The sequence below is a fragment of the Balaenoptera ricei genome, chromosome 6 (assembly GCF_028023285.1).
Source record: "Balaenoptera ricei isolate mBalRic1 chromosome 6, mBalRic1.hap2, whole genome shotgun sequence".
NCBI classification, from domain to species: Eukaryota; Metazoa; Chordata; class Mammalia; order Artiodactyla; family Balaenopteridae; genus Balaenoptera; species Balaenoptera ricei.
In genome coordinates this window covers 70,457,291-70,476,031 of record NC_082644.1, presented here as the reverse complement: position 1 = coordinate 70,476,031, position 18,741 = coordinate 70,457,291, and positions in this window count along the sequence as shown.

The following is an 18,741-nucleotide window of genomic DNA, read 5'->3' as shown; positions in this document are numbered from 1 at the left end:
CCTTGTTGGTGATCTTCTAATCTTTCTCCTTCCAAGTCCATGGCCAGCCACCCAAGTCATTCATCACTCTCTGTGAGTCTGTATATATTCAGATCTCAGGCCAGTTATCTTTCCACGTTCTTCCTCTCCTTCCTTTGATATCCATTTCATATTTCCCTCACCTCAGCCGGCTCCTCAGCTGGCCATGGTCGCTTCCCTGCTTTGGTGACCCAGACACTTAAACATGAATGGTCTAAACACCTGGTCTTGGAGCTCTTCTCAGGCCAGAGAAGAGTAGATGATCAGGTGCATTTCCAAAAGCTATGCCCATTAGGAATAGTTTCACTTATAACTGTTTTTCAAGGCCAACCCTGGTAGAGGATGTAGTATAACCATATATTTTCAGCTTTGACACACAGAATGAGCCAACCCATTCATCTGTATTGCATAGATTCTTTTCTCCTCAGTCAGTTGGTCATAAGGAACCTCTCCTCCCTACCCCATGCAACTGTGGGTGTGATCTGAGAGAGGAGTGCTGGTACAACAGTGGGAGGTGACATTGGAATCTGGGCTCCATGCAGCTGGCTTGCTTTTCCCCTTTGTCCCCGTTTGTGATTTATTCTAGATATACCACTTTAATCTTGCAACATATTGCTGCTGGGCCTGCTTGATCTTATGACTTAGTGACTCGGACAGGACCCGGTTCATGATGGGTCATTCTGGATGCTTGTTCACTTGATGTCCCATGGGCAAACGCTCTGTATCTATCAGATATCAATAGCCATGTCAAATGTGGTTTTTCGAAAAGTATGTGTTTCTTCAGTGCAAATGATATGGTCTTGCTCCAGAAGCTCAGGGATCAATATTGTTATTCTCCCATTGGGACTTACCATAAACTGCATAAGACATCTTTCCTGTAAGTGGTATCTCTAATGCCATAACATTTTCAGGGTAGTTGCACTGCATCATGAACCTGATGTGCAAGTCCCTATTCTACTTTGGGCTCTCTAATACCTGGCAGCTTTCTTTATATGGGCTGAAGCAACATTCCCAGGTATAGAATATGCTGCCTTCAAAACATGAAGAGGCCTAACAGGCACTGTGATTCATTCTTTGTGGTAGGAGAAACGTGATGAAATAATTTGATTTTTACTTTGGATGGGGTCTCCCAGCATGCCTCTAAGCACTTGGACCTCTCAAAATTTTACTCAGGTGGCAGGCTTGATCTTTGTAAGATGTATCTAAATGCCAAAGTACATGCATCTTACCAAGGCCTCCACTGTGCTAGCTGCTTCTTGTTCATCTATACCAATTAACATGACATTATCAAAGTATGGAATAATGCAATATTCTGTGGAATATCTAGATGGTTAGGATCTTTTCAAACTATATTATGACAGAGGACAGGAAAAGTTAACATAGCCCTGAGGCAAAAGTATGAATGTATATTGATGTTCATTCCATATGAATTCAAACTGTTACTGGTTCCTTATTTAATAGGGAAAGAAAAGAATGCACTTGTGAAATCAGTGGCTGTATACTATGTTCCTGGGGCCATATTAATCTGCCCTAGAAAAGATACCACATCTCGTTCAGCAGTTGCAATTGGAGATCCTATTTAGTTGTATTTGCAAAAGTCTCTTGCCATCCTATAGAATGCATCTGTTTTGTTTGTTTGTTTGTTTTCAGGGACCAAACTGGTAAATTAAATGAGGATATGATGGGTACCAACATTCCTGCATCCTTTCGATCTCATGGATGGTCTAATTTCTGGTATCCCGAGTATGCAATCTTTAAAATTTTATCTTCTCTAGGAGAAGGGAGAAGGGAGCAGTTTTAGCCTTTGCACTAAAATAGCCCTTGCCCCACAAGTCAAAGGACCCACTCTGGGTGTTATCCTGACTATAAGCTATATATATCCTAAATATATACTTGGAGAGTGCTAAAAAGACTAAACTGGTAGGTTTGAGAACCTAATGGACCCACTGTGAGTTGAACTTTGGCCAGTATTCAATTTATTAAGTGGCCCCTCTAACAAAGGGAATATTTTATGTTTATGAACATTTCAGTATTTTATGTCTCTAGCCACTCTAGCAGTTCTAAAAATGTTTGGGTAAGAGACTTAGGACCAAGATGGTGTCATAGAGTTCCTGAATTTCCCTCCTCCTACAGACATACTGAAGGTACAGTTGCACATGGAACAATTCCTTCTGAGAGAAATCCAAAAACTAGCTGAGTGGCTCCTACACATCTGGCTACTGAGAAAACACCCACATTGAAATTGATAGGAAAGGCTGAGACACACTCTCAACATAAACCCCACTCCCTGACACATCAGCATACAATAAGGAGGGAATCCCAACTCCCAGCTTCTCCATGAGGAGGGAAGGGTTTGGATTGAACATCTAGGGTCCAAAATTTTAAGGTTCCCACCAACATAGAGACTCTAGCAAAATAAAAAACCAAGGGACTATATTCCAAATGAAAGAACAAGATAAATCTCCAGAAACTGATCTTAATGAAATAGAGATAAGTGGTTTACCGCTAGAGAGTTCAAAATGTCAGTCATAAAGTAGCTCACTGAGGTCAGGGGAGCAATGCATGAACAAAGTGTGTATTTCAATAGAGGTAGAAAATATAAAAAGAACCAAACAGAAATGAAAAAGCTGAAGAATACAGTAATTGAACTGAAAATTTCAATAGAGGGGTACAACAGGAGGCTAGATCAAGTAGAAAAAAGGATTGGAGAACTCGAAGACAGGGCACTGAAATTTAACCAGTCAGAGGAGCATAAAGAAAAGAGAATGAAAAAGAGCAAAGGTAGTTTAAGGGACTTATGGGATATCATCAACAGGACCACCATAAGCATGATAGGGGTCCCAGAAGGAGAAGAGAGAGAGAGAAAGGGGCAGAAAGCTTATTCAAAGAAATAACACCTAAAAACTTCCCTAACTTAGGAAAGAAAGAGATGTCCAGATCCAGGAATCCCAATGAGTTCCAAATAAGATGATAAAGAGACATACACCATGATACAGTATAATTAAAGTTATATATAGTACAGTTAAGTTAAAGACAAAGAGAAAAATTTTAAAGCAATAAGTGAAAAGCACCTGGTTATGTACAAGGAAACTTTCATAAGATTACAAGAGTTTTCATCAGAAACCTTGCAGGCCAAGAGGGAGTAGGAAGATATATTCAAAGTGCTGAAAGAAAAAACTGTATTTGGTAAAGTTGTCCTTCAGAAGTGAATGAGAGATAAAGACTTTTCCAAAATATACAAGGAACTGAAACTAGAAGAAAACAAAATAAGACACAAAAAAATCTAATTAAAAATGGGCAAGAGACCTGAAGAGACATTATCCAAAGAAGAAATACAAATGGCCCAAAGGTACATGAAGTGGTGCTCAACCTCACTAATCATCAGAGAAATGCAAATCACAGACCACAGTGAGATATTACCTCACACCTGTTGGGATGTCTGTTACCAAAAAGACAAGAGATAAAAAATGCTGACAAAGATATGGAGAAAAGATAACCCTCGTGCACTGTTAGTGGGTATGTAAACTGGTACAGCCATTATGGAAAACAGTATGGGGATTCCTCAAGAAATTTTTTATAAGAACTACCATATGATCCATAAATCCCACCATGACTGGGTACATATCCAAAGGAAATGAAATTGCTATCTTGAAGAGATACCTGTACTCTCATATTCATTGCAACATTATTCACAATAGCCAAGGTATGGAAACAACATAAGTGTCCATTGACAGATGAATGGATAAAGAAAATGAACATGTATATGTGTGTGTGTATGTACTGAATATTTATTCAGCCTAAAAAAGAAGGAAATCCTTTCATTTGCAACAACATGGATGAAGCTGTAGCGCATTATGCTAAATGAAATAAGCCAGACAAAGAAAGACAAATACTGTATGGTATCACCTATATGTAGAATCTAAAACAAAACAAAACAAAGTTGAATTCACAGAAGCAGAGAATAGAGTGGTGGTTGCCTGGGACTGTAGGGTGGGGGAAACAGTAGGGAGAGGCTGGTAAAAGGGCACAAATTTTCAGTTATGAAATGAATAAGATCTGAGGATTTAATGAATAATATGGTGATTATAGTTGAAGAAACTGTACTGTGTAATTGACTTTGCTAAGAGAGTAGAACTTAAGTGCTCTCACACACACGAAAAGGTATATATGTAGGGTGATAGATGTGTTAATTAACTTAATGGTGGAAATCCTTTCACAAGGTATACGTATATCAAATCACCATATACACTTTAAATATATTATAATTTTATTTTTCAATTTTACCTCAACAAAGCTGAAAAATTAATTAATTAAAATATTTGGATATCTCCCTGCCTTCAGTGTTCAGTTTCCTGAGTAAATGACTGAGGTTTCTCTTGGGAAAGACTGAGACAATAATTAATATGTATCTTTGTCATCATGTAGCAGGGTCCTTACTCCTGGGAACTTAGCTATCTCATCAATCAATGGATTCTAGATCCAAAAACTGGATCAGGTCCAGAAATTGCACAAGGGATTGTGACATTTTGTTGAGGTAACTGCATTCAGACTTCTGATCATCCTTCCCAGTTTCCTCTGGTGGAACAAGCTAAACAGTGCCCTGTTGGTTGCCCAGCAATTTTGCCCCTGGGGGCGCTGCATTCTTTAAACCATCTCAATAACTGTCTGAAGGTCAGGCCCCCTCAGTTACCACGCTGACCTTGCTGCTTATTAGAGTAATCACATTCACTTGTCTTTCAACTGCAAGCACTGCTACCTGGTTTCCATTGTTCTGAAGTCCCATCATCCCCACTGCTATCAGTGAGCCTAGTTCTGTAATGACTGTACCTACAAACAGCTCTGGTCTGTAGACAAGAGCACCACTGAACATTTTCGTGGTGCTGGTGCCCTTTCACGAGATCATTCTTTATGGCCTTAACAATTGGTGCATCCTTCTGGCTTTCCCCTGGAACATGATTACCTGGTGGGTTTTCTGGCCTTACATAGTATATCCACTTCAGCATGCCCACTTCCCTAATTCTTTTATTCCCTTCCTTCATCAACTGCCATGAGAACTGTGATATTTGAACCTCATTCAGTGCAGACTGTCACTTTTTTCAGGTTTCTAGGAGTCATCCTTACAGCAAGTCCACGTTATCTCCTGGGGTCTTTGCCAAGGTATCAAATCCTATTCTCAGGAGAGTACTCTCATTTTGTTAAACTCTTCTTTATCCGATTTGATGTTCTTACCCTCTTGATCAAATATATCTCTCTTAACTCCCGCCATACCCGGAGGCTAGGTTTTACAGCTTCTTTAGGATATAGTCACTTTTATCCCTTATAAGGCCCAGAATGTCCTCAGCTAAGTTTTGCTGTGAGTTAACTCCAGAGTCCAAAAGGGAAGGTAGAGGCAGGTCCTGGGAGAGGGGACGTACCATCTTGCAGGAGAGAGGCCTCTTCATGGTCTTCAAGCGAGGATGTAGTGTTAGCTCTTACTGGGGAGTAGTAGTCTACTTATTCAGACTCAGGAAGTTCAGGGAAGCCTAAGGATTCAAGGCTTTTGGGTTACCAACCCAGACGTTTCCATCCCATATGTCAGGGTCCCAGATTTTGCCAGAGCCCTGTCCTTGAAATAGCAGAACTTCCTTGGCTCAGAATTTAACCTTCTTTGGAGAATGGTGGTATAGACAGAATATTTGTGTCCCCTCAAAATTCCCATGTTGACACCTAATCTCCAGTGTGATGGTATTTGGAGGTGGGCATCTTTGGGAAGTTATTAGGTCATGAGGATGAAACCCTCACAAATGGGACTAGTGCCCTTTTGAAAGAGGTCCCAGAGAGAGTTCCCTTGTCCCTTCTGCCATGTGAGGACACAAGGATAAGATGGCTGTCTTTAAACGAGGAAGTGGGCCTCACCAGGCACAAAATATGCCTGTGCCTTGACCTTGGACTTCTCAGATTCCAAAATATGAGAAATAAGTGTTTGTTGTTTATAAACCACCCAGTCCATGGTATTTTTATTAAAACAGCCCCTACAGACTAAGACAGTTTGGCTACTCTTATGATAAAACTCTGACCCTGGTCCTAAGCTTTCTCTGCCCTTCCATTTCAGGAAATGAGTTGCCTTTCTGTGCCATCTCTCATTTTCATAATTGGCTTTCAATTACCTGTTAATTGCTCTCAGACTTTTATTACCTTTTTCTAGAATGTCATTCAAGCGTAGCATTAACCATTAGAATCTATAGTACTTAGTTTCTTTCCTCCCATATTTTTCAGAAGACTGATATAGAGTACCAGTTGATGCACTCCTTTCCTGTATACCTGTATACCATATCAGCTCACCTTCAGGTGTCCATTTAACAATTGGACAGTCACCTTGTGCCAAAGACTCAGTACTTTACTAACAGTAATTGGGTCTTCACTGACAACCTGGAGGTGAGGGTGTGATCCATCTCCAAAACCTCATCTAGCCATCTTCTTTCTCCAGCCAGTCCTGGAACCGATGGACCCATGCTGCATTCTCCAGGAAGCATCTCTGAGTCAAAGTTTAATGTACAAAGTATTTATTAGGGAGTGCCCTCAGACTCATATCCCTGGAAGAGAGGGGAAGAGGATATAATTAGGTAGAAAGACAAGTTGTGATGTCACCAAAGCTCTAAGACACTCTGGAGCCAAAAAGACTTATTAGAGCCAAGTCGAGTTTGACTGAAAGGCTGGCCTCTTACAACCACATCAGTCAGTTATTGGATGTGGGTTGCTGCCCTAGCAAGGGACAGGATTTGGGGTGAGGAAGCCTTGCAGCGAAAGCAGTCTCTGAAGGGGCTGATGGCTGGAGGCTTTCTGCTGATACCAGTCTCCACAGCTAGGGCAACAAATTTTTTAGTGAAGGGGGAGGGGTCCGGGGAGCACACCTCAGCATTCACCACAGAAGATATTATTACCCCTACTTCTCCCACATCTCTCATCTCACTTCCCAGGCTTATTGCTAACTTTTTCTCTCTTGCCACATTGAGGCTTTGCCATCTTGGTTTCTCATATGTTAAATGGAAGTGACAGTCCCTCCCTTACCTACTTCCCATGATTGTTAAAAGGGTCAAAAGGGATAATGGATAAAGGAAAAGGCTTTGTGAACTCTAAACCACTTTACAAATACTAGGAAGTATTATCATTTCTAACTTTCAAGGTTATTTAACATCAAGAAATATTTGGTAAAAAACAAATTTCTCCTGATAATCTTCTGTTACAAAGCTGCCTAGTTTCTTAGGTTGACCCGTGGGGTATTCTGCTCTTCATAATCACGCTAATCAAAGATACCAGATTCTTTTAAAGCTATTTTGAAGATCAGAAAACTCTCTCTAGATTTCACTATTATTACCAAACTGTCAGTAACAAAAATCTGACATTTGGTGAGGAAGATGAGGGACCAAATGTGGAGAGAAGGAAAGGATTATTATTTACTGAGTTATTTCTATTTGCTGAATACTAGGTATGGTGATTTACATGTTGCTTTTATACATCAGCCACATGAAACTTGAAAGTGAGGTCTTCTAAGCTCCAGGTCAAACAGCAGGCTCTTTATTTCCATTTCACGAATCTCTGCTGCCTCCTTTAAGAGACAAGAAGACCCACAAATACCGTCACACCATTCCTAAGGTACAGAACCTGAAGTCAGTTCTCGCTTCCTTTCTTGGAAAAATGTAGTTACGTCTGCAGAGCATAAATCTGTAAAAACACAAAATTAATACATCATATCCATCTTCAAAGTATCCACATTTGGGAATTGGGAAACTACAGCAAGTATTTTTCCTGCAACAAATCAGAGGCTAAGCCAGACGCCAAAGCCCCAGAATGCACCTGTGTTTGGCAGTTCTATCTGGGGAGTAACCCGGCATGATCTACTGCACTGGCTCTTTCAAAGAGAAGCCTCAGAAGGGAGGAGAAGAATGTCTGAGGGTTTGTCTGGGGAAAAATAAAAGAAATAATTGTTCTAAAAAAAAGAGAAATTGGAATTTCACCGGCAGCCCAAGATGCACAGAAGCACTTTAAATTTCTGTGGCTGGTATCCTTCATCTGAAAATCACCAACTTGTTTAAAAATCCCTCATCTGGGGATTTGGCTGCTGCAAGCACACAGCTTGAAACTGAGGGTGTCTAGATACTCATATGTCCTCAGCGGGGACCCTGGGGTACTCTGGTGTGCTGTGGCCTCAATTCCTCTTGCCAGCATTCGTATGGGAAACAGCAGAACAAGAAACTCAATTTCAACACAAGTTATCAGCTATCAATAAGGAGCCACGTGGAAGTGAGGTTTTGCTCTCATGATTTCAATTAGACCCAGATGCATGGAAAAGGGAGGATTTTTGCCCCAGCCAAGGCCCTCTACTACACTGTACACTGTTCCTGGTTCTGGCTCTCTTAGCATAGAGACAAATTAATCCTGCCTGGAAACAGTGCAAGTAGTGTGGTACACAGAGCTGTGGGGTATGTGTGTGTCTGTGGGTAATGAGTCTAAAGTAGCCCTTCCAAACTGAGTTTGGTTTCATGTTTTTCTGTCTGTATCTACAATATTTAATTTTTCTCCTCTCTTATTTAACTTGTGAAATTGTACTGTTTTCTGGTAAAGCATTTTGGCTTGGTGCAGGGATGAATGGCACTGTGGAAGGTAAAGCTAAGTTATACTGTAGTAACATAGTAAAACAGATCAGAGAGAGGCTTAGCAGCACCTGGCATGTTGGGTGGCCGTGGACTGGGGGTCAGGTCCTAAGGGCTCCTCCTCATTCAGCCACCACACCAATGTGTGATGTTAGCCAAACCATTGTCCCGCTTGGTTCCCTGTTTCTTCATTGGCAAGGTGAACAGACTGCAGGTGGTCTGCAAGATCGCTTTCCACCATAGCAGATGCTGATCGGCATCATTTTGTAGATATCGTTTATTCAACTGCAAACTTTTGTCTCAATAATGATGACTGCTGATTTCTAGCCTGGTGACCAGGTGAACAGTATAAGTATTTCCAATTGCAGGTGATGGAAACCAAACTAACAGTGATTTCAGCCGTGATGAAATTGAAGCTGTGATAAAACACGACGTGAGGTGGTTTTGGAAGGTAAGGTTTGTTTTTTGAATCAACTTTATCATCATGATTCACAGCATTATCTTCATATGTGAAGCTATGTTTTGGGTGGTATCTACCTGGTGGATTGATCCCTGTATTATTATGAAATCCCCCTCTTGTTTTTGCCTTATATGTGTATCTAATTCTGTATCTATCCTTGCTTTAGAGAATAATTGCTCTGATATTAGTAGTTACCGTGGCTTTTTTTTTCTTTTGCTAGAGTTTGTATGGTATCTTTTTATTCTAAATCTTTTTGGGTATTTATATTTAAGGCATATATGACTGGGTTTTGCAGCACATAACTGGGCTTTGGTATTATATCTAGCTGGCATATTAATCTTTTACATAGAGTATTTAGTTAATTTAAATGCAATATAATTACTGATATATTTAAAATTTATCTTCCATCTTACTATTATTTTTTCCTTTTGATCCATCTGTTTTATGTTTCTGTTCCTCTCTTTCCTTGGTTCTTTTACAATAATCAAATATTTTAATATTCAAATTGGTTGGTTATATATTCTTTTATAGTTCTTTTAGTGGTGACACTAGAGATTGCAATATTTATCATTGACTAATCATAATCAAAAACATTACCTCTTCTGCCTTTTGGTATTTAACATTTAGGACTTGCCCCTTCTGCCTTTTGTGTTATTATTGTCATATATTTTAATTCTACATATATTTTAAACCCTCTGAGATATTACTCTCATTGTTTTATACAGTCAGTATTTATTTATATTTACCACATTGTATCTTTTCTGTTGTTCTTCGTTCCTTCCTACAATTCCCGTTTCCTTCTGGGATCGTTTTCCTTCTCCCTACAAAACTCATTTTATTATTATTATTATTTTTTTTTTCCATTTTACTATTTCTTTGTAGAGGAGATTTGCTGGTGGTGAATTATCTTAGTTTATGTTTGTCTTAAACGGTCTGTATTTCACTTTCAGTTTTGAAGGATAGAATTCTAGATTGTCAATATTTTCTTTCAGCATTTTAGAGATGTCTTTGCCTTGTTTCCTGGCTTTCACTGTTTCGGTTGAGACGTAATCTTTAAGTTTTGTCATTGCTTTTTTGAAGGTAGTGTGTCTTGTTTCCTGAATGCTTCTATGATATTTCTCTTTATTTTATTTCTTTCTATGATGTAGGTGTGGTTTAGGTTTATACTTTTGTTGACCTGTCTTTCAGGTCACTAATCCTGTCTCCTCTTAGGCTTTGCTATGCCTCATCTAACCCATGTAATGGATTCTTAATTTCAGACTCTGTATATTTAGTTCTGAAATTTCCATTTGTTTCTTTTTTTATAGACTCTGTTCTCTGGTGAAATTGCGAGCCTTTTATCTGTCTTCTGCATCTTTTCATGTTGTATATTTAATATATTAACCACTATTATGTTAAGGTTCTTTTCAGCTAACTATAATGTTTAAATTATCTGTGGTTTTATTTTTAGTGTGTGTGCATGCATGCACGTGTGGGAGTTTTGCTCCTGGTATTCAATCATGTGGTTCTGCCTTTTGTCAGGCCAGGTGATCTTAGGTTGAATGCCAAGCATTGGGTATTATAATATATATAAGTTCCAAGTCATTTTATCCTCCTCTAGAAGGGATTTACTCTTCCCATTGCCAGGAAGAAAGAGCAGTAACTAATCACTTACCTCAGTCTATTCAGGGACAGGACTGAATCAAGGTTAGGATCCCTAGTAAGTCCCAGTCTATCTCTAGCTCACCCTGGTTCCCCAAGATTTTCCACTAAGAGCCCAGTGTGTTCTTCAAGACCCCTCCTTTTTGTGGGCACTGAATTCCAGTGTTTGTCTCATGAAACTCTTGAATGCTCTGCTCTGCTTCCCAGGAATGTTCTGCTTAGGTTTCCAGCCTTCCTTCCCACTCAGCCCTAGAATTCAGCAAACGTCCTTAAAGGAAAACTAGCTACATGCTAATCCTCTCCCAGTCTCAGCCAAAAACTCTGCCAGTTTCTCTATTCCTTAGCAGCAGTTGGTACAAATTTCAGAATCTAAACCTCTTGCCCAAGCCCACTATCACTAAATGCTCCCAGAGTAAAAATGGCTGTAGAATTCCTCTCACCTCCCCGAGGAATTCACCTCCCCAGAGTTTTAGCCCATACAGTTCTCATAGCCTCAACAGCTTTCCAGTGCTTTTAGCCAGATGATTGCTGTATTTTCTCCGCCATTTTTAGCTTCATCAGTAGGAACATTGGTCTGACACGAGTGATTCCAACCATTCAGAAGTGGAAGTTCTTCCAGGCCCTTTACATACTTCTCTGTCAGTCTCAGGGTGAGGACTCTTTACCTTTGTGCTTTTTGTCTCCTGGTTGCAACCTGAGACACTACTTATACCAGTATCCTAGCACTCAAAGATGAGATGGATAGAAAAGACTCCTCCTTCTACTTTAAGAAAAATCATACTCAGAAACCTCCAAGCATGCTTTTTTGTATACATCAGATACAACAACTAGGTCACATGTTCACTTCTGGTTATGAGGGCGTCTAGAAAAGTATCTTGAAAAGGGAAGTGAAATTTCCATTATTGGTTTATAGTCATTATGGTTTATTTTCTGGGACTGGGCAGTTTGCCACCCCATTCCAAATCAGTGTTCTATTATCAAGGTGTGGAATGGCCTTTCGATGGAAACTCACATCCTATTTCACTATGGTTCAAAGAGATGGGAATAGAGGAAAAGGAATATAGTAGGTAGTCAATGCCCTGCTCCTTGAATGAATAAGTAATGAATTAATGACAAGATAGTCATTTTGCACTGGTTGGGTGGAGAGCAAAAGGTAAGTTTATGAAATTGATCTTTCCATTTCCCTTCCTGAGTAACATGTCTACCTGTGTGTGCTACAAGCTTCAATAGGGTATAGATTGTGTCCTATCATCATTGTAGTTAATGTATTGTCATACAGAAGGCATTCAGCTGCCATTTGTTGAGAACTTTAAAGACTGAAGAGGATTTGGATAGTTCTTGAGAAGAGTATAATTGTTAATTAATATCATGATGGTGTGTGTGTGTGTGTGTGTGTGTGTGTGTGTGTGTGCATGCTAAGAGTGAACAATTGTGAGTGTAGGGTGTGTGAGGGCTGGACAGTAGGCAACAACCTCGCTATGATGGCAAGTCCATGTTAGTAACAAACGAGGAACTACCTGCCAGGGCTGAGCATTTAAGAGTTTTTATACAAATAAGGTATGGAATGAAAAGCATTTCACTTGGCAGAAAAGAAAACAAAAGAAATGAGAAAGGAACCAGCCCAAGGTCACAGGATCTAAGGTAGAATCTATTAAATAGTCTAGACAGCAACCCCAACTCTCTAACCCTCCATTAAAATGAAATCCTTACAATGAATTTTAGGGAGTTTTGAAAGACATTCTTTGACCTAGACACCAGACAAGTTATACACAGCTGAGCTCCACCTAATTGCATAATGAATGAATCAACTACTTTAAATCACTTTACAAAACCCCATACACAATCACATCTCCTTCCTTGTTACCAATACCTGTTAAATGCAGTCCTCATAGAGAAATAACTCACTTCATTGTGTTAAAAATGCCCAACTGGAGTCCTTTAAGTGTTGCAGTTCTCAATTATCTCACCCCAAATCCACTGTGAAGTGATAATTAGGGGCTAAAAGCTAAACCGATTACTGCAGAATTCTCTCCTGACAGCCATTTAATAGCTAATCATGAGTTAAATCCCCAAATTATGCATTTCTCAGCAGCACACAGATCACAATAAATTTTTAAAGTTTTAAGTTATCAACTTGTCTCACAACTTTGCCCCAACGCACCAAAAGTAAAGGAATTAACAGGTTAGAGGATTAGAATTCCTTGACAATTTATTCCATTTCTCTATGTAGAATGTTTGTTTTAGTTAATGATGACTCAAATCCAAATTCTGACCACAGCATCATATCATAAGACCTGTCTTTGCCCAGTGAAAGATACCATATCTTATCAGTATAAACATATTTGTGTTGCCTGATTTGTATATACAGGAAACCTGCAACCAGATGGGTGGAGGTCAAGAAGCCAGTATGTGCACTAATGACATATAGGAGCAACATATATGGTTTTACTAACTTTGAACCCCTTGAGCTTTCACAGGTATATGACACATGCTCTTGCTACAGAGGTACAAGCTGTCCTACTGTTATCCTAATAACTACAAGGTAAAGTCTGTGGTTAGAGACACTGGACTTCACTCTGACAAGACCACTTATACTACATCCAGTCCACAGTGACCACCTAGGCAGCAGAGAGGGACAATACATATTTACATGGTGATTAATGGACCATCGCAGACACCCTCCTAGCTGCTGAGGTACTGTTGCCTTCTACCCCTACCTCAATAAAATGGAGGGGAGGTGAGTTAATAAGAAGGTTTTAAACAAAAATTTAGATAGATCAGATAGTTTATATGCAAGAGAATTTTTCATTGTGTTGAACAATTTTAAAATAAATATAAGTAATCTACAAATTACTATGATACCTATAATAGGTACCCTGATAGATAATATAGTAATAGATATTATGATATGCTGTGAGTATTTTCCACATTATTACATTAAAGCCAGTGGAGTGAGTGTAACACATTTATTTCACTCTAGGTCTATGGCTTTCAACCAAGGGAAATTTTGCTACCCAGAGGACATTTGGCAACATTCTGGTTGTCACAATCAAAGGACGACCTTTGAAGGAAGGATGCATCTGGTGTCTAGTGTGAGTAGAGGCCAAGGATTCTTGGCCTCTACTCACTAAACATCCAAAATGCACAGGACAGCTTCCCACCAACAAAGAAATATTTGGCCAGTAACACCAATAGTACCAAAGTTGCAAAACACTATTCTGTGTCCTAGACCCCTGTAGCGTTGACACTCTATATACTAGAGTTGTATTCTCCGAGGCTGTGGGGACAGGTATGGGGATGATGGAGCACAGAAACAGTGTGCTGTAGATCTTCTGAGTCTCCATCCTGTTGCCCATCTTTTACAAATATATGTAATTCTATCTAGCTCCATCATCTTGTTCTCCCACTTTTTCTGGACTTTATTAATTGTCTTCATTACTTACCAAAATGCCCCCTCATTGCCTAGGAGCATTGTCAGTTTAATTACATATTTATACATTCATTTAACATATACTTTTCAAGTGACTATTGTATGCTATATATGGTCCCTTACTTCATGGATCTTAATTGGATATTAGTGGTCAATATCAAGAAAGATGGGATAAAGATAAAAGTTAAGAAAACAGATGTATATACTGGGTCACATGTATTTGAGGTCTTATTAGAAATCATTTTATTTGGACTGAGATTTTCTTGGGGGAATAAACAGGGAGGGTTACATTAAAGAATAAAATCGGACGGTGACCCATTTAAAAGGAATGGTTTTAGAACTGGGACTGTTCAACCTATAGAAGGCAAAGCCAAAGTATAGTGTCATAAAGTTATAAAAGCCCCAATAATTTTCTTCTTTTTAAAAAATTCTCTTCTAATCAAAACAGTACATGTGCTCAGTTTTGATGTGAAATATTAATTATCAATAAATAGCAATTCCCTGCCCACTGTGCTTTGTGTCTTGACATCTGATCTCCAAAGCATTGACTTTTGCTTATTTTACCTGTTTCTTTTGATATTTAGTGTGATATTTCTAAATAACACTCTTATGTTATTCCTTGTTTTTTCCTTTAAACCCTAGCAGGAGGAGCCTTATACTATAGAGTGCCCCACATGTCACAGAGACACAAAAATAATCTATTATAAAACACTCAGACACCTCTATTACTCAGGACCTGTTGCTCGGGACTCACACAGCACAAACTACTGTTCTAAACGTTGGCACTTGTGACCCATACTACTCAGGCCCTAGGGAAGCACTTTTCTCCATTTCTTTCCCTGTGTCCTAAAATCAAAAAACCTGACATTTGGTGGTTGTGATGCTGTGGATACACAGAAATTATTTCATAGCGTGGCAATGATTTGAGTGGCAAAAGCTTTTAGGAGAGAGAGAGAACAAATTAATTAACTTGTCAAATCCTTCCTCTCAGGAAGGATTTGAATGAATCTTCTTTGAATAAAGATTCATCTCCCAGGAATTTCTAATGTCCATTTTCTAGCTTCTAATTCATACACCATAAGTAATCACAAATTTGCACGATATTCACAACAATTGCACTTGGCAACTGAGGAACATTTTACATCATTAAATAATTTATGTTCCTCTTTATCAAATTTAGGAAGCTTTTTAAATTAGTAGATTTTATTTTTTAGAGCAGTTTTAGATTTACAGAAAAATTGAGCAGATCATACAGAGAATTCCATATAAGCCTCTCTCCCTTACACAATTTCTCATATTATTAATATCTTATCTTAGTGTGGTTTATTTGTTATAATTAATGAACCAATATTGATCTATTATTAACTAAAGTCCATAATTTACATTGTTTCAGTTTTTGTGTTGTACAGTTCTATGAGTTTAAAAAGTGCATAATGTCATATATTCATCATTACAGTATCAAACAAAATAGTTTCACTGCCCTAAAAATCTCCTGTGCTTCACCTATTTATCCCTCGACCTACCCTCAAATCCCTGGCAACCAGTGATCTTTTTATTGTCTCTAGAGTTTTACCTTTTCCACAATGTCTGATAGTTGGAACCATACAATACGTAGCCTTTCCACACTGCCTTCTTTAACTTAGCAATGTGCATTTAACCCTCCTCCATATCTTTTTGTGGATTGATAGCTCATTTTTAAAATTGCTGAATAATATTCTACTGTACAGATGTCCTAGAGTTTGTTTATCCATTTGCCTACTGAGGTTATCTTGGTTGCTTCCAGTTTTGGGTATTTATGAATAAAACTGCTATAAACATTTATGCATAGGTTTTATATTTTCAGACATTATTTTTTAAAATATTTCTCTGCCTTATATTCCATTCCTCTCCATTTAGAATTCTAATTACATGCATGCTGGACAGCTTTGTACTTCCCCACAGTTCTCTAATGCCTTGTTCATTTTTCTTCAATTTTTTTAATCTTCTCTGTTCTTCAGATTGAATCATTTTATTGATGTATCTTCAAGTTCATTGATACTTTTTAAAATCACAGATCTGCTGTTGACAACATTTCACTCACCATAGTGAATTTTTAATTTCAGTTGTACTTTTTGGCTCTAGAATTTCTACTTGGTTCTTTTTTATATTTTCCATTTCTCTCTTGATATTTCCTATCTTTGCACTCATTAATGCTATATTTTCTTTTAATCCTTTGAGCATATTTTCTTTTCATCTTTTGACATATTTATACTACTTATACATTTATAATCTTTAAGGACTTTTCAGCTAAATACAATGCCTAGGTACACTTGATGCATGTTTCTTTTGATTACTTTTTTTCATTGAGTGTATCACTCTTTCCTGTTTCTTTGCATTTCTAGGAATTTTTGGTTGAAAACTGGATATTATGCTGTAGTGACTCTGGATTCTGAATGGTTCTTCTGAAATTTACTGGTTTTGTTTGTTTGTTTGTTTTTGCTCTAACATACAGTTATCTTGTCTGAACTGAAACCACAAAATCTGACTTCTCAGGTGATTCAACACCTTACTTTGTTCAGCTTCCAGCTGCTGCTTTTTAAATATGGACCTCTGTGTATCTCCCTTGTGCCTGCATAACTGAGTAGTCAGTCGAGAATTTGAGCAAATTTATACTAAGATTACAGGGTCCATTCTCTCCATGGTCCCTTTGCTCTGTGTTTCCAAATAAATTTCCAGTTACTTCTTCAGCTCCAAGTTCTTCCTCTGACATCTCAAGTCAGTAAGTCTTCCACTTTTTGCCACTTAAACTATATGTGGTAGGTAGTACACTCAGCCAAAGGTGTATAAAATTCACAAATCTCATTAGGAGCCATAGAGTTTTTCAAGTGTAGACTATCCTCTAGTTTCTGCCTGCCTTTTTGATGAGCCCCCTGGGTCTCTTGTGTGCATGTGTAGTTTAGCAGTCAGCCAGGGATTTGGGCAGAGTTTATATTCAGATTTTAGATATCAGCCTTTCTGATCCTCTCTCTCTTCCAAAAATTGTCCCTTTAAATTTCCAGCTGCTCTGATAATCTGAACTCTATTGTTTGCCACCTTGAGCTGACAAGGCTGCAGTTTTCTTTCAGGGGTGGGAGTTTGGGATATAATTAGTTTAAAAAGCCACATAATCACAATTCTCACCCAAAGCAACAGCACTCTATCAAGAATATACTCCCCTCCAGTCTCTGCCTGCCGCTGGTCATTTCCCAGTGATTTTTCAGGTGATAACTTTATTTATAATTTTATCCAGTTTCAAAAATTGTTTGCTGGAGGTCAACTTCTTCATGCCAACATCACTGTATATCCTGCATGTGTTACATTAAGTTTTAATCTTCTATAGAATTCAAAAGACAAAAGCATTAAAAATGATATATCTCTGTTAACAGGCACATACTACATATAGAGAGATGTAATTTGTGACATCAGTAACATAAATGGAGAGGGAGTGGAGAAGTAAAAGAGTAGAGGTTTTTTGTGTGTGATTGAAATTAAGTTGTTAGCTTAAAATAGATTGTTATAACTTTAAGATGTTGTGTGTAATTCCCATGGTAACCACAAAGAAAACATCTACAGAATATACACAAAAAGAAATGAAAAACTAATCAAAGCATGTCACTATAAAACTCAACTAGTTGCAAAAAAGGTAGTAAGGGAGGAAATGAGAGACAAAAGTCTATAAGACATCCAAAAAACAATGAAAAAATGGTAATATTAAGTCCTTCCCTATCAGTGATTACTTTAAATGTAAATGGATTTAACTCCCTAATTCAAAAGATACAGATGGGCTGAATGGATAAAAATTAAAAAACAAAACAAAACAGGATCCAACAACTTGCTCACTTTAGAGCTAAGGACACACATGGGTTAAAAGTGAAAAGGTCAAAACAGATATTCTGTGCAAACAGTAACCAAAAGAAAGAAGGGGTGGTTATACTAGTATCAGACAAAATAGACTTTAAGTTAAAACTGCTACAAGAAGTAAAAAAAGGACATTATAGAATGACACAAGGGTAAACTTAGAAAGAAGATTTTACAATAATTAATATACATATGCACCAAGCTTCAGAGCTTCTAAATATATATAGCAAACATTGACAAAACTGAAGGGAGAACTAGACAGTTCTACAATAATAGTAAGAGACTTCGGTACTCAATTTCCATAAAGAATAGAACATCCAGAGAGAAGATCAATAAGAATATAGAGGACATCAACAACACTGTAGACCATTTGGTTCCTAATAGACATATACAGAATACTCTAGCCCCCAAAAATAAGAATAAACATTTTTCTCAAGTACACATGGAACATTCTCTAGCATAGACCATATGTAAGGTAGAAGACAAGTCTTAATGAAATTTAAAAGATTGCACTCATACAAAGTATCTTTTCTGATCACAATGGAATGAAACTAGTAATTAAAGCAGAAGCAAACTAGAAAATCTGTAGATATGTGGAAATTAAGCAGCGTACACTTAAACAACCAATGGATCAAAGAAGTCGCAAGGGAAATTATAAATTTTCTTGAGACAAATGAAAATGAAAA